This window comes from Drosophila willistoni, unplaced genomic scaffold (genome assembly GCF_018902025.1).
Source record: "Drosophila willistoni isolate 14030-0811.24 unplaced genomic scaffold, UCI_dwil_1.1 Seg253, whole genome shotgun sequence".
NCBI lineage: Eukaryota > Metazoa > Arthropoda > Insecta > Diptera > Drosophilidae > Drosophila > Drosophila willistoni.
This window is the reverse complement of record NW_025814214.1, coordinates 213,574-229,979: the sequence shown is the minus strand read 5'-3', so window position 1 is coordinate 229,979 and position 16,406 is coordinate 213,574. Positions and strand designations below refer to the sequence as shown.

The following is a 16,406-nucleotide window of genomic DNA, read 5'->3' as shown; positions in this document are numbered from 1 at the left end:
AAAATCAACTGGCTGATATTTTTACAAAACCGTTATCTACTGGAAGGTTCATGGAGCTGAGAGGCAAGATGGGACTGCTTTGAGAAGTCAAAAGAAACAAAATATACAATTTAACAAAATCTCATAAACTAAACTGAAGTTAATTTTTAAGTAATGTTTAACGTAACTTTTTGAAATGAAAATAATGTTTGTTTTGCTTAAATGATATAAATGATCTGATTGGTTTTCTGGGTTTTTCCAATCTTAATGGTGAATGCCAGATCATATTGTAATACCTCCCAGAGTACACGCACCAGTCACAGTAATTGAATTATTATTTGAATTTGTTTTTTTGAAAATTAATATAATGTAATTTTTGAGGGGGCGTGTTGAATAACATAACATTGCTAAAGTTGCGACGTTATTTAAACCTGCAAAAATAACATTATGAAAAGCCTAAAAATTAATGTACGGGCACACTGTCTTCTTTACTTCCTCTTTCCTATTCGAAACGTGTAAGTGGCTGGTCGTGTGAAAATTAATAAAATAAAATCTAATAAAATAAAATCAATCATAAAACAAATAAAAAGATTATTGTGCTTTTATTAAAAACTAAACTAATACTAAGCCAACCAAACCAATATTACAACAGATAGCATATGGTATGAGGCATGTTAAAACAATTTCATAGACATACATTTGGTTTTCGAAATTTTAAAAATTTGTTTCACCTGGTGTATGGTATACCCAAGACTTACTTACTTCATTGTTTTTGGGATCCTGATGCTGGTACGGAAGTGTATAATGTTGCTAAGTAGTTGCGGTTATTTATTGTTGCTGCTGGGTGACATTTTATTGCTGTTGTTGTTACTTTTGTTCTGTTCGTTGTTGCTCGGTCCCGTAATTATCATGAAAGGCAACAGGAGGTTTATTTCATGTCGTAAATACTACATAATTAGACCAAAGTAGAAGTTTTTTAACATTTAAAAATCAAAGAAGCTAACATCGGCTAATTTGGCCGAAGTTTATATACCCTTGCAGTCCTTGGTAATAATAATTTTACATGTTTGTTTTCTTCAACTCAATTCATCAATATACAAACAAAACAATTTTACTCTCTATTTTACAATTTATTCTTCTTCCTTCATTCCCAAAGCAAAGCAACGCACGCATACACATACAGTTTATGTAGCGGTGCGTCTGTGTGTGTATGCATGTACTCTGTTGATGACGAAAGCAGAGAGCAGAGTATTATATTGACTGTAACTTGTGTTATATTTATCCGATCACATTCAAATTTTGGGATCTGGGGTTTTATATCCAACATTATCAATTGAAAATGTTTCTTCTAGTTCTTCTAGAGCTATGTGATATAGTGGTCCGATCCTGATGGTTTTCATACTTTGTTTTTCCCGGGTAATGAAAATTTAAAAAACAAAATTATCTGTTACATTGTTGTACAGAGTTTTCCACCTTTCCGAACAAAACTTGACAAGTTAAAAATATATATTAATACAGTCAAAACCAAATAACTTGAAATTATAAAGTATACAACTTGACAAGTTAAAAATATATATTAATACAGTCAAAACCAAATAACTTGAAATTATAAAGTATACAACTTAAAGTGGTTCTTCTTGGAATTTTTCCATTACAACGAGTTTTTGGTTTTTTAAAAAATTTATTGACAGACTAATTATAAATTAATAAAAAATCTGGCAAATTTCTTCAACTTAAAATCTATATAACTATTATTTACACATGAAGTTGAAATGACTTCAAACCTTTTTTTGTTTTAGCCAAAGATATTTTGCTTAATGGCTGGCCAAAAACCTTTGCCACGTTTTGGTTTTAGCTCATGTTCGATTTCTTTATGATACTGCTCCAGAAGTTAAGGATCTGTAGGACCGCAATGCTTTTTCGGTGTGAAAGCTCCACGTATTTTATCGAGCCAAGTTTTACCCGGTTCTCGTATAATGGCCACAACCATCCAAATGGGCAGCTGAAGTATACCAAAGGCAGTAATAGTCCAAACAATGCCTGAATCGGAAATTTTTGATTAGCTTATTAATTTGAGAGTTATTATTAGGTTTTGCTCTTACCACTTGCCCAACTGGGAAAGATTTGGTCATTGTAGGTAAGTGGTTCATATGTGGCATACAAATGTATCAAAATGATGGTCATAATGAGAGGAGTGAAAATGCCCCAACAGAGACGCCAATAGAGACCAACTTTGCGAATCAACATGAATTCAATATCCTTGCATAGACGATCTGTGCAATAGATCCAGCCAACGCTGTACAACTCGGCTGTACCCAGAACCAGAGCAATCATGGAGGCACCAAAGAAATCCACCAAAGTCAACATATACTGACCGCCCTGAAAAATCACAAATGAAACAAGATAGAAAAAGGTTTATTGAATGAAGCTTGATTGAACAAATTGTTGTCTTATTGGAGCTGTGTACATTAATCCAATGCAAAAACTGATAACAGATATAAACAGGGCGCAGTACCATTGCTTAAAACTGGGAAAACGATCTCTGATGGCTGTCACCGAGCACGATGTCATGGCAATATTCGAACCAATGCCCAAGACAAACAGCATCAAAAATAAACAGCACTGAGAATATTTGCGGTAAATTCTTGAACTTGGCTATGGCATCGGGATATGAGATGAAGGCCAAACCGGCACCGCCCTTGACAACACTGCCAATATCATCGGTGCCAATTTCATGAGCCAAGTGCCCCAAGATGCCAAATATTGTGAAGCCAGCCAACAATGAGGTAGCCGTATCCAACGCAGTAACAACACCAACGCAGTAACAATGGTGGCACGATGAACATTGTGGCCAAATTTATTGAACGACGAGTACATGATGATGTTGCCAAAACAAACGGACAGAGAGTAGAAACATTGCGTGACAGCGGCATACCAGACTTTTGGGTCCAAGATTTTACTCCAATTTGGCTTGATGAAATAGTAAATGCCATCCAGAGAGCCAGGCAGGGTAACTGCACGTACCAAAAGTACGCCCATTATGACATAGGGAAACAGGGCCAGGAAATACGAGGCTTTGCCAGAGCTTTTAACACCCTGACGTATGATGAGAAAGACGCAAAGCCACGACACAAACAGACCAATGACCAACTCCCAATGTATCCTTTTCATGTAGAACCTCCTTGCTGGAAAAGTGTGTGTTAGAGAAAGGAAAAGTCACATGAAAATTATTCTTTGACATAAACGAAATTCCGCCACCACGAAAAAAAATATATAACTCCTTCCAACTAACTACAACATGCATTCCATGCGCTTAGCACTTACACGAAAAACCACTCCGAGCTGGAGATCACCCTGTCGCTTTTTTCGTTTAGGGTGAAATTTAGTTGTTGCACCGAACGCGTCGCATCGGATTCATCTTTTGGGGCCGACTCAAGGCAATTGCCCGGCCATTCCTCGCGGCAGGTGGCCCAGGGCAATGGATTGCGAAATGATTCATAAAAATATCGACCAATTATTGCTACAAGAGCGGCATAGTAAGTGCTGAGCATAAACACCTGAAACGCCTGACCGGCTCCACCTTGATTTTGTTTTGATTTTTGATTGATATGGCCAAAAAGGGGTGGGGGAAGGTTAAGGGCAATGAAAGTAAAATAGTGATTGAAATACTAATTCAAATATCAATCTGATGAAAATGCGAAAAGGAATTGTGCGAATGCCAAATGCGAATGTTATGAATAGAGTTAGAAAATTAAAGCCATTAGTAAAAACTCTGTATTAAGATAATGGTCAAAATTAAATATTTGATAAATGCTGGATTAAAGGTTTTACTCAACCTACTACATCTTAAATTAAGCATAAGAGTCCCTTCAAAATTCATTGTTAGATAGATAGATTATAATTTAATCGCAGACATTTGAATAATTGAATGTTATTCAATGTTATTCAGTCTCAAATTACCCATACAAAGTGTCGGCAACGTTGGCTGTTGCAATCAAATCGATCTATTGCAACATTTCCAGGACTTCCAATGAATGGTGTGAGAATGAGAAGAGACGTATCTTGTGGGGAGGGATACTCTCATTTAATTAGCCTCGCAAGCCAATAAAGCGAATGTTGAACGTTTGTAATGGTTGCGTGTAAATTTAAATACTAATTATCCGACGCATATTTGAGTTTATCGCAAACTATCGAGTGCGATCAAAAATATGTGGCGAATTCATAACCGTTTATAGAAATAATGCATCTCTGTAGAAGCTTTGCAGCGTAACCGCAGCTAACTTCATAAAGGGAAGGCTTTGAGAATAGAAGGGAAAGGGTATATAAAAACCTCCCACCCGCACTTCAACCTCTTTTCATTATTCTGGCTTAACGACGAATTGCTTTCGTCCCCCGAAGAATAAAGTGAACAGTTAAAATTTTATTGTGAAAATCACCAAATAATTAGAATCACTAGGGTTAAATAAAATATTTGTAAGCCCAGAAACAAACCAAAAAGGAAAAGGCAGTTGGAATAATTAAATTATTTGGATACCAATCTCGACCCAGATGCATAGGAGGCGTGAGACTAACCTAAAGACCTCGTGGTTAACCCTATAACCATGGGTTATTCAGCCTACACATTATATTCTTTTTACAAGGTATGTCGGCCAGAAAATTTTTTTTTTGACATTCGTCTAAAATCACATTATTTGATCTAGGAAAAATTTACGTAAATTTTGGCATAATCTGTCATAGGCCTATCACCGACACCACATGGCCAAGACGACAATTCAATCAAACTCTTTGGAAGGAGATAATTTAATCGCTGATGTTAAACATCAGTCAACAGTGACGTCATAGTTTAACCAGTTTAAATGTTAGCTGTCACAAGGCGAAAATTCGTGTGTAAAAGTACAGAAAGTTATAAAGTGGTCATACAGAAAATTTTTGTTTGTAAATGAACATACTCAGTTACAAAAATTATTGGAAAAAAAATATTAATTTTAGTTGTCGGGGTTGTAAACGAAAATAATTGTAATTGCAGAAGAAACGAAAATTTTTATTGAAATTAAAAGTGTAAATTCTATAACGGATAGAAAGATACCCTTTTTCAGCACACCTATGTTAGAGTCAATTTTTTTTTGTGAGTTTGTGTGTCGGTATTAAGCATTTAAAACACTAATAGAATCGTATAATTCATTAAAACAAAACCATAAAAAGTATATTTAAAAACATCAAAAACAAACACGTGATCCAGCTGCCGAAAGCCTTCATAGGTGGACTTTCCAAAAACGTAAGTGTATTTTTATACACCTATGTAATGCTGGTCACTCGCTATTATTGTTTTCTTTTATTTGGTTTATGCATTCTACATTTTATTTGCCTTTGTCTCACATACAAACTACACTTACAAAAAAAACGCTGTGTTAAATGGAAAACCAGCAAAAAATGAAAGTTCTTTTCTTCTTTTTGAAATATTTCAATTAAAACCGAAATGTGTGGAGTTTAGTATTTAGAGAACATCTTATATGAGAACTATACATATATAAATATATTTAAATTGTATCATTCTATATTAACAACAAAAAAACAAAAACGAAAAACAAAACAGTAAAAGCTTAAACATTTTGTGTTGTGTTTATCAGAAGCGCTAATTAATCTATAAATTAATAAATCGTGAAATTTTGAATTAAATTAAATAAAAATTATTAAAAGATATAGGTGATATCAATTATTCGGTGTCGCGATTAATTTTTTTTGAATAACCTTGTAAAAAATTTTAACCATTTTATTGCATCAGTCTGCATCACGATTAAATGCGGGGTAAAATGCGGGGGGTTGTTCATATAGACTACAGTAATCCTTAAAAAAAAAAAAAAAAAAAAAAAAAAAACATGTAATACAATAGTTAATAATGAAGCGTAGATTTAAGTAAAGTACCGGGAGAATTTATATACGGTGGATAGTGGTGGTGGATAGAAAGAAAATGCCCTTTGCGAATGAAATTGTTTTTGAAGAATAAGTAAATAAGAAAAATGTATTTTGAATAGCAGTTTAAGTTCCCACAACATGATAATCATAAAAATGATGAAATAGAATGTGCATTTGGGGTCCTTTAACATATCATAATTTTTGTCTTTTGTTATTGGCCATCGACGGGAGGGTATAGATGCATAATGGCAGCCAACATCTAAGCCATACTAGAGCTAGACATCATACATTGGGAGAAGTTCGCGTTAGATAGCTAGTTGATTAACTTAGCGGTATTTTTTTTGTCCTGTTATTTGAGACATTAAAAAGCCAGAGGTTTGTTCATTTTTTTGAGAATGCAGTTCTCTCTTTTAGTTATATTAGGGACTCTTTAATAAATTATATGTAGCGCGATGTTTCGAAAACTGCAGCAACAACCCATCCCACCCGGATGAGCTACGGTTACAAATTAGGGTCCCGATCCGCTGTAAGATCGGAATATCACGGTGTCAGTTATTAAGAAACCCAACACTACCATTAACTTTAACTCGTTGCAGAGGACGGACGTGTTTTTTTGCGCTTATCAACTTTAATTTTTTCTCGCGATTAAATACTTTTATATAACTCTTAAATTATCGGTTTAATTAATAACAATTACAACATCCGAATTTTATTTTCATTTCGCGAATTCTTGCTGTCGTTTTTGTTTAAATTTAAATAAAATCAAAACTTACAACAATACTTGCATTAGCGGTGTTGTTGTTTTGTTTATCTCTTTTGCTTTTGTGTCTTTACCGCTTTAACTAACTCTCGCGCTCTTGCGTACAAATTGTTGTTGCATGTGTTCAATTTGACGCGCTCTCCCGTTCTTTCCTATTCTTGGTTGATTTGCGCTCTCGTCTTTTGCCTACCCGCGACTCTGTGATACGTGTTTTTGTTTTTGTGTTTTCATTTCTTTTTATTTATTAGGCTTACTTACTGGTCAGTATATTCTTATACACAGATTTTTTACCTTTAGAATTTTTATTTTTTATTTTTTTGTATTTCCTTTTGTAATTAAATTAAACTATTGATAAAATGGTTGTCTGCTCAAAAATAATTGCATAGTTGCCACTAATGCGGTTGACTCCCATGATTATATTCTTTGTTGGTTGTGTGACAATGCGGTTCACGTCAAGTATGCAGGTTACACAGGCAGAATCAAGGAGTCTATTGCTAAAGGTGGTGGCTTAAAATATGGATGTGATACTTGCCGGGAGGTCGAGAATGAGATGCGCTCTTTCATGAGGCGGACTAGAGATAGTTTTGACACTTTAAGGGCAGGTTTTAATAAACTCCAAGCGGAGTTTACTGCGGTGGAGACTCAGTTCAGAAGTTTATCGCTTATGAATGAGTCTCCGAAACGTAAAAGGACCAGTCCTTGGGGTGTTTCTGTATCTGTAGATCCGCCAGCGTCTCTTATCGTCCCCGACCGGTCTCATGCACCGTCCACTCCTAATGTACAGCAATTGATATCGTTTAAGAGCCCGGTTGTGAATGCTATTAGTAATGAATTACCGGTATCACCTGGGAATGATTTCTTAAAAACGATGCCTATTGTAGTGTCCGATGTGTCTGGCAATTGGGTAATTACCCATTCCAATGGAAATTGCCGATAGTTCTAAAAGTATCGAGGGCCCCGTGAACAAGTTGACTGCTGCAGTGGGTGACTTGTCCAACGTTACTGCTGCGGCTGACGCTTTGGGACCGCGGCCTCTCGTTGGCATACCACCAAAGAAACATATATTTGTTTCTAGGCTAGACCCTGTTGTCACATCTGATGATGTAATAGCCTATATTCGGAAGAAAGTTAACGTCTCGAATATTGCGGTGGAGAAGTTTAAATTTTCTTATTCTCGGGACATTTCGTCCTTTAAAATTAGTGTTTCTGCCAATATCTTCGACACTATATGTCGAGAAGATTTTTGGCCTAAACATATAATAGTTAAGGAATATACTGTAAAAAAGAAAAATCGGCAACCGATTCGCTTGCCTACAACAACAACTAATACTATTCCTGCCACATCAGCATCTGCTGGTGTGTCAAAAAACTAGCTTCGTCCCTTAACCTGGGTTACCAGAACGTTAGAGGACTGAAATCTAAACTTCCTAATCTCTATGTAGATAGTCTTTCTTTTGAGCATAACATTCTAGCTTTCACAGAGACGTGGCTAAAACCTGATATTGCTGATGCATCGGTTTTTTCCACAAACTTTTCTATTTTCAGACGTGACCGGATTTCTCGCATAGGTGGTGGCGTTCTGATAGCTGTGGATGCTGCTTTATCATCTGAAATGATTCAATTTTCTAGTACGCAGGAGATTGAGTTTGTCGGTGTTGAAGTAAATTTTAAATCTTTTAATGCTTTCATTACTTGTTCCTATATTCCACCATTGTCAGACATGGTGGTATATTTAAATCATTTAGAGGCAATTCAGTTTGTCTCCTCTTTAGTTTCGAGTCAAGACATGCTCATAGTTGTAGGTGATTTTAATTTACCCGCTTTAGCATGGTCACTAACAGATGAATCTACCACGTTGCTGCCCTCTTTGTCACATGACTTTATTGATGGCCTTCTAGGCTGATCTTTATCCAAGTCAATCCTGTCTTAAATTCTAATGGAAAATCGTAAGATCTTATTTTTGTATTGGATTCTTCTTATTGTGAGGTTTCTAGGATCGAACCATTTGTTCTTCCAGAAGACAAATTTCATGCTACAATAAATTTAAAAATTGATTTGCCCTTGCTTTCACCATTACTTGGTTCAAATGAGTTACCACTAACTAGGTGCTTTCGTAAGACTGACTTTGCCAGCCTTAATGAAAACATTGCTACTACCGATTGGTCTTATCTGTACAATTGTAGTGATATGAACTCGGCTGTTCGTTTTTTCTATGATACTCTGAATTCACTCTTTGATATTTGTGTGCCTCTTGGTAGGCTGGAGCGGCTTAACAAACCTCCCTGGTTATCTCGCGAGCTATCCAATTTGAAAAATGTGAAGACACGATATTATAAGAAGTTCCAAAAAACACGTCGTTCATCAGATTATGCTCTGTATACAGTCGCTCGTTCAAAATTCATGATGCTTAATACACAATGCTATAAGAATTATCTTCAGCTGTGTAAGCTTCAGTTTTCTTCTGACCCTAAACAATTTTATAATTTTGTTAATTCTAAACGTAAGACCTCTGTGCACCCATCTTTTTTGTCTTTTCAAACATGTGAAACGTAGATCTACAACCACTAACCTTTTAGAATTTACATCAATAATTATCAAGGGGTTCAAAAATGGTAAACAAACTGATGTCATATACACTGACTTCAGCAAAGCCTTTGATTCCGTTAATCATACCCTATTACTTTCTAAGCTGAGCGACATTGGGTTTCCACCCTTTTCCTTTCTTGGGTTCGAGAATATTTAACAAATAGAAAACAGAAGGTACTTTTTAAGTCTTCTTTTTCCGTTTCCATTTCTGTGACTTCTGGTGTACCTCAAGGTAGTCATCTTGGCCCTCTGCTCTTCACACTATTTATTAACGATCTTCCATCAGTCATTGTTCATTCGCGTGTGCTTATGTATGCTGACGATGTGAAGCTTTGTCTTACTTATAAAAAAACAGATTCATTTAGTCGGCTACAAGCTGATCTTAAAAACTTTCAATCCTGGTGCCAGTTTAATCTACTAAATCTTAACACTACCAAATGTAAGGTAATGACTTTTTTTCGTAACTCTCCTCAACTGGTCACTTATATTCTAAACAACAGCCCTTTAGAACGTCTAAATAATATGAATGATTTGGGCGTACTTATGGACCATAAGTTAAATTTTAACACCCATATTTCCACCATGGTCGCAAAGGCCATGAGTGTCCTGGGTTTCATTAAAAGATGGTCAAAAGAATTTGATGACCCTACACAACTAAAGTTCTTTTTACTTCGCTTGTCCGTCCTATTTTAGAGTATGGATCTTGCATTTGGTCACCTCAATATGAGTCGCACCAGATTAGACTAGAATCCGTTCAAAAGCTGTTCTTGCTATTTGCTCTTCGTGGCTTAAGCTGGGATCGCAATGTCAATTTGCCTTCGTATTCTAGTAGACTTCTCTTGATTAACCTTCCGTCCCTAACTAACCGTAGAATGATGCTTGGTGTCATTTTTATGCACAAGATCCTAATTGGTGATATCGACTCGCCTGAGTTATTAGCTCAGGTGAATCTGTCGGTACCATGTAGACGGAGTAGACATCCTTTAATACCTTTATCCTTAGTCGTTGTTCTTCTAACTATGCTATGCATGAACCTTTTGGGTCCTCTGCTCTGATTACAATCTTCTATCCCCTGTAATCGGCTCTTTTCTATTGTGAATTTTGTCCACGCGATTCGTGCCGTGCGTTATACGGCTGCACCCCGCGGTCGGTCGGGTGGGAGGTGGGCAGTTATCTGCTTGGGCTCGCGCGTAACAGGCTTTGTCCTGGTGTCGTAGGGGCCACTTGAACGTACTGCGCATAGTATCGTCAACGTCCGCTACCCTGCTACAATACATAATTTTGGCGCCCAACACGAGGGACACACAAGTCAAGTTCAACGTTTATATTGGGTATAAATCGAAAGATTAAATGTAGAGCTTTGGTCTTGAGTGGCTCATGATAATGTGACTCGTCAAAGGGAAGTTGTTTATTAATTTATTTGCACAGTGTATGGAATTTGAGCTGTTTAGCAGAAGCTGATGGTTGTCAACCAACACTTTAGTAAAATTATTAAAAAAGTTAAAAGTCAAGAACCGAAAAAAAATATAGAGCACTTTTTTTTAATTCGCTCAGGTTTAAAGCCTAGACGTATCACAATTAGCTCGTTTTGCCTTCACAGTGAATTTAATTTTCTTTAATTGGGAGACGTAGTAGTCGCGATTTGATTTATATACAATTTGGAATTCGAGTGATTGCGCATGTGATTACCATCGACCAATGTTACCGGTATAAGCTAAAGTCAAATGTTACTTTTTTATTTCGGATAAGGAAAATTTTAAATTGCACTTATCCTGATTAAAAAATTGTTAGTTAATGATAATGTTTGAAAGGATACAAACATGCACAATCTTTTGGAATCTCAAGGTAATGCTTAAGCGTACACTTGTCCAAAGATGAGCAGAGTTATTAGAAGATATTTCTTAACACTTTTGAAATCAGATAACTAGATTCAATAGTTAATATATTAAAAACCAGAGGGCCGGGGCTAACTTCGACCGCGTCAAAGTTTGTATACCCTTGCAACTTTTATGGTAACTCTTTCCTTACCTAAAGCCATCAAAGTGGAAAAACGTTCAAGCTAAAAGGCCTAATGTTTCCGAAAGAACGGCCTACAATCTTAGCATAGCAAATAACGACGATATTGATCAAAGTCACTGTTTTCCACCGATCGTTCCTATGGGAGCTATATGATATAGTAACCCGCTCTTTATCAAATTCGGCACAGTCATTAACAGATATATTAAACTAACAAATGTTTAATTTGAAAGCAATCGCGTCAAAAGTAACGAAGTTATTGACAAAAGTCACCGTTTTCGAAAGATCGTTCCTATGGGAGCTATATGATATAGTAACCCGATCTTGATCTTGAAATTTGGCATAGTCGTTTATATGTGTAATTAACTCACCAATATTAAATTTCACGACAATAGCTCAGAAAATAACGAAGTTATTAAGAAAAGTCACTGTTCGTGACTTTGGCGTTTGTATGGGAGCTATATGATATAGTGATCCGATCCGGCTGAATCCGAGATATACAACGCCTGCAGTATATACAAGCCTACATGCAAAATTTCAGCTCTGTAGCTCCAACGGTCGAGGAGGAGTTTGCGTTGATCCAGACGGACGGACGGACGGACATGGCTATTTGAACTCGTCTCGTCGTGCTGATCAAGAATATATATACTTTATATGCTCGGAAATGCTTCCTTCTATGCGTTGCACACTTTTGACCAAAATTAATATACCCTTTTTGCAAGGGTATAAAAAAATTTAAAATCTATTTCACATATTATGACTTCTTGTTCTGTGGGAAAAATTAACAAAAAAAAAAAACAAATGCCTTTACAACACAGTATGGAGGAAGTAAATAATCCCGCAAATTCTGGGGAAAATATTTGCCTGGTCTGTAGCGAAACTCAAACACAAACGCAGATCAGAGTTATTACTATTTGCAAGCATTCATTTCACAAAGCTTGTATCCTAAATTATATAAAAGAAAAAGAAGAATGTCCAGCGTGTCTTACTAAAGTGCAGGAGAAGGACTTAAAGGTAATTAAAATAATCCAACAAGGAAAAACAATTCGTCACCAGATCCTTTGCACGTAGCGTAAATGAAGACCCAAGAACAGAAGAGCTCATAAACGTAAACGTTATTGAAGCACAAATACACAACACAAGTCAAGCCGGCTTATTACCATTAGATGCAGGGAATAGTACGCAACATGGAGAAGTTTCGCAATCAATTCCCAGACCAATTCGTCAAAGAGGTAGGCCAAGTCGTCGAAGGAACACACGACGTCCCGTTAATCAGCCCTTACGTAACGAAATAAATAGAGCGGAAATGGAATCTCTCATTCAGCAGACAGTAGAACGGGTTATTTCTTCAATAAGTAGCAACGCGAAACAAAACAGTCATATTCGACTAAACAGATCGCAGAGTAGTAGCAGAAGAACTCATTATCAATTAATAGGCACAAACAAAGTGGCTGAGGTGATTCAGAAGTGGGGAATCCATTTTGATGGATCTTCTAACGAAACTTTCGAAGGTTTTTACGAAGCAATATGTCAATTAATGGATCGATTGCCTACAAGATTGGAAGAAGACGAATTAGTAGAAATTGTACAAGAGAATTTATTAGCTGATCTAAAGGATCGACTACTTCCAACTAAGTCCAATTATGAAATAAGGAACAAATAAGAGCTCTCAAACAGAAACCGGGAGAAACTTTCGAAGGTTTTGACGAAGCAATATGTCAATTAATGGATCGATTACCTACAAGATTGGAAGAAGATTAGTAGAAATTGTAAAAGGGAATTTATTAGCTGATCTAAAGGATCGACTACTTTTCGAGGAAATACGGTCAATCAGTCACCTACGTCATCTTGTACAAAGAGAGAGAATTTTCTTAAATAATCGAGTCGTATCAAGTTTTCAAATACACGAGGAAAAGAGATAGGATCACACCGAGTATATGCATTAGAGGAAGTAGGAGAAGAAGCAAGCAATTGAAGGTCATTCTCAAGTAGCAGCTCTGCAGAAAAACAATGAGAAATTATCTTGTTGGAACTGTTGTACTCAAGGCCATAAGTGGGAAGATTGTTTAGAAGAGAGAAGAATATTTTGTTACGGGTGCGGTACGCCTAACATTTATAAGCCCAATTGTGTGAACTGCAAGAAGCGTTCGGAAAACCGGCAAGTAGGGGCATCCCAGTCAGTGAGGCTGTCCCACAACCAATAGAAACCAAAAAACCAAGCCTATCTGATTATTTTCATCAATCTAAAACAGATAGTCAAATAGAGAATAGCTCACATGTTAATCATAACCTTAGGTTTTTACCTTATCACAAAAAATGGAAAAACTATTTAGAAGTTAAGAACAGAATTTTTGAAATTTAAATGCATGGGTTCCAATGTGAAAACAGCTGATGCAAAGCAGTTCCAGTAGAGTAGTTCAGTAGAACGCGTATCTGTGTTTTAATGAGATAAAGAAACAGAAACATGTCCGTTAACTGAAAAAGAGTTGCAACAATTAGAGATAGTTAAGGAGTTTTTTCCTAACTTTGAAAAACAGGGCCTGGGTCGCAATTCTTTGCTAGAACACCACATTGATGTAGGTGAGGCCAAACCAGTAAAGCAGAGCAGTAAAGCTGATATTATCCGGTAAGTCCTGCAGTAGAAAAGATTTTATATCAAGAAGAAGATAGAAATAAGCCTAGGAGTAATAGAACCATCTCAAAGTGCTTGGAGCTCTCCAATGAGAATGGTAGTGAAGCCTAACAAAGTGAGTTTATGCCTGGACGCACGAAAGGTGAATGAAGTAACTCACAAAGATGCATACCCATTGCAAAGCATTGATGGTATATTTGCTAGATTACCAAAAGCAAATATCATTTCAAAACTTGATTTAAAAGACGCTTATTGGCAGATATGTCTAACAGAGCAATCAAAGGCGTTAACAGCATTCACAGTTCCGGGAAGGCCATTGTATCAGTTTACAGTTATGGCTTTTGGACTCTGTAATGACGCAACAACCATGTGTCGCCTGATGGACGAAATTATTCAACCAGAGTTACGTCATTGTGCTTTTGGTTATCTTGATGACCTATGCATTGTAACATCGATTTTCAGTCTCATTTAGCAGTTCTGGTAAGAATAGCAGAACAATTTCGTAAAGCCAATTTGACGCTTAACTTGGCCAAGAGCCAATTCTGTGTGACAAAAATAAATTATTTGGGCTATGTAATAGATAGCGGAGGAATTTCCACAGATCCTTCTACGATTTCCTGTATTTTAAATTGGCCAACGCCGAAGAGTTTGAAGCAAGTTCGTGGTTTTTAGGAGTTTGTGGTTGGTACAGAAGATTATCAGAAATTTTGCAGAAATTAGCTGCCCGATTACCGATATACTGGCTACAAAAAAAAACATTCAAGTGGACTTTAGAGGCACAGGAAGATTAAATCTCTTTTAACCACGGCTCCGGTATTAGCAAATCCAAATTTCGATCAGAAATTTTTCGTGCATTGTGATGCGTGCGATAAAGGGGTTGGAGCAGTTTTGGTTCATTTGTCCGATAATCAAGAAGAAAAGCCTATAGCATACATGTCTAAGAAACTAAGCAAGGCGCAAAGAAATTAAAGCGTAACAAAACGTGAATGTTTAGCGGTCATTCTAGCCATAGAAAAGTTTTGATGTTATTTGGAGTTACAGGAGTTCGAAGTTGTGACGGATCACTCAAGTTTATTATGGCTAATGAGACAACAAAACGTATCAGGACGATTAGCCAGATGGATATTACGTTTACAAGCGTTTAAGTTAACGATTTCACACCGAAAGGAAAAGATCATATAGTTCCAGATGCTTTGTCAAGCAGATGCTTTTTGGGAAGCAGACATAGAATCTCTGGAAAAGATGGAACCAATAATAGATTTGGAATCATCAGATTTTTTAGATAAGGAATATTTAGAACTCAAACAAAGGGTGTGAGAATTTAGAAAAATTCCCAGACTTACAAGTGAAGCACAAATTTGTATATATTCGAACCGAACATTCACGTTGAAGTAAAGAAGATAATTCGTACTGCTGGAAATTATGGGTACCGGAAAAATTAAGATTAATAGCCATAGAACAAGCTCATGATAATTTGTTATCGGCACATGGAGGGGTCCAAAAAACTATAGAGCGATTAAGGAGAAATTTATTTTGGTCAGGAATTTCGAAACAGGTTCGAGAATATATAAGCACTTGTATCACCTGTAAAGAAACGAAAGCTCCGGCGAAGTAAATCAGGGCATATTGGTTTGCTTATAGTTCTTGATCATTTTAGCAGATTCCATTGGCTTTGCCCAATGAAAAAATTTACATCAAATTTGATTCAGGAATTTTTAGAAAAGCAAATCTTTCACTGTTATGCAGTACCAGAAATTATTATCAGTGACAAAGGATCCCAGTTCAAGGCGGTTGCCTTTGAAGCCTTTCTATCTAAATAAGCATTTAAGCATATTTTTACTGCGCTATACTCACCGCAGAGTAACGCAGCTGAAAGAGTTAATAGATCGCTATTGTGTGCGGTGCGCTCATATTTAAAACAGGATCAACGAGAATGGGATAAATATTTAACACATATATCTTGTGCTCCTAGGTCAGCACTTCATCAGTCTCTAGGATGTTCACCATATAAGGGCTCTATTTGGATTCAATATGATAAATCATGGCGACGAATATAAACTTTTGAGACATTTACAATTGTTAGAAGAATCTATACCCTTTAGTAGAACAGATACACTTACCTTGATTCGTAAGGATATTCAAGACAATAGTAAAATATCAAAGAAGCTAACTTCGGCTATGCCGAAGTTTATATACCCTTGCAGTATACTTGGCAATAATATTTTTCCTTTTTGAAATTTCTTTCCCTGCAACTCAATTCATCAATACACAAACAAAATATTATTTCTCTTTTTACCACAAGTTTTTCTTCTTCCATCATTTTCTAAGCAAAGCACGGCACGCATACACATACAGTTCATGTAGCGTTGCGTCTGTGTGTGTATGCGTGTGCTCTGTTGATTTGATGATGGCAGTAGTAGGCAGCAAGCAGCGCTGCCGGCAGCGTTTGAACCGATTTATATTGACTGTAACTTGTGTTCTATTTATCGGATCAGATTCAAATTTTGGGATCTGAGATTT

The 16,406-nt window shown here is 36.5% G+C and overlaps 1 pseudogene; it reads right to left on the bottom strand.

Annotated features, from left to right (window-relative positions):
* Positions 1-1,722: 1,722 nt before the first annotated feature.
* The window catches only part of LOC6637796, a 29,245-nt pseudogene continuing 14,561 nt past the window's right edge, over positions 1,723-16,406 (bottom strand).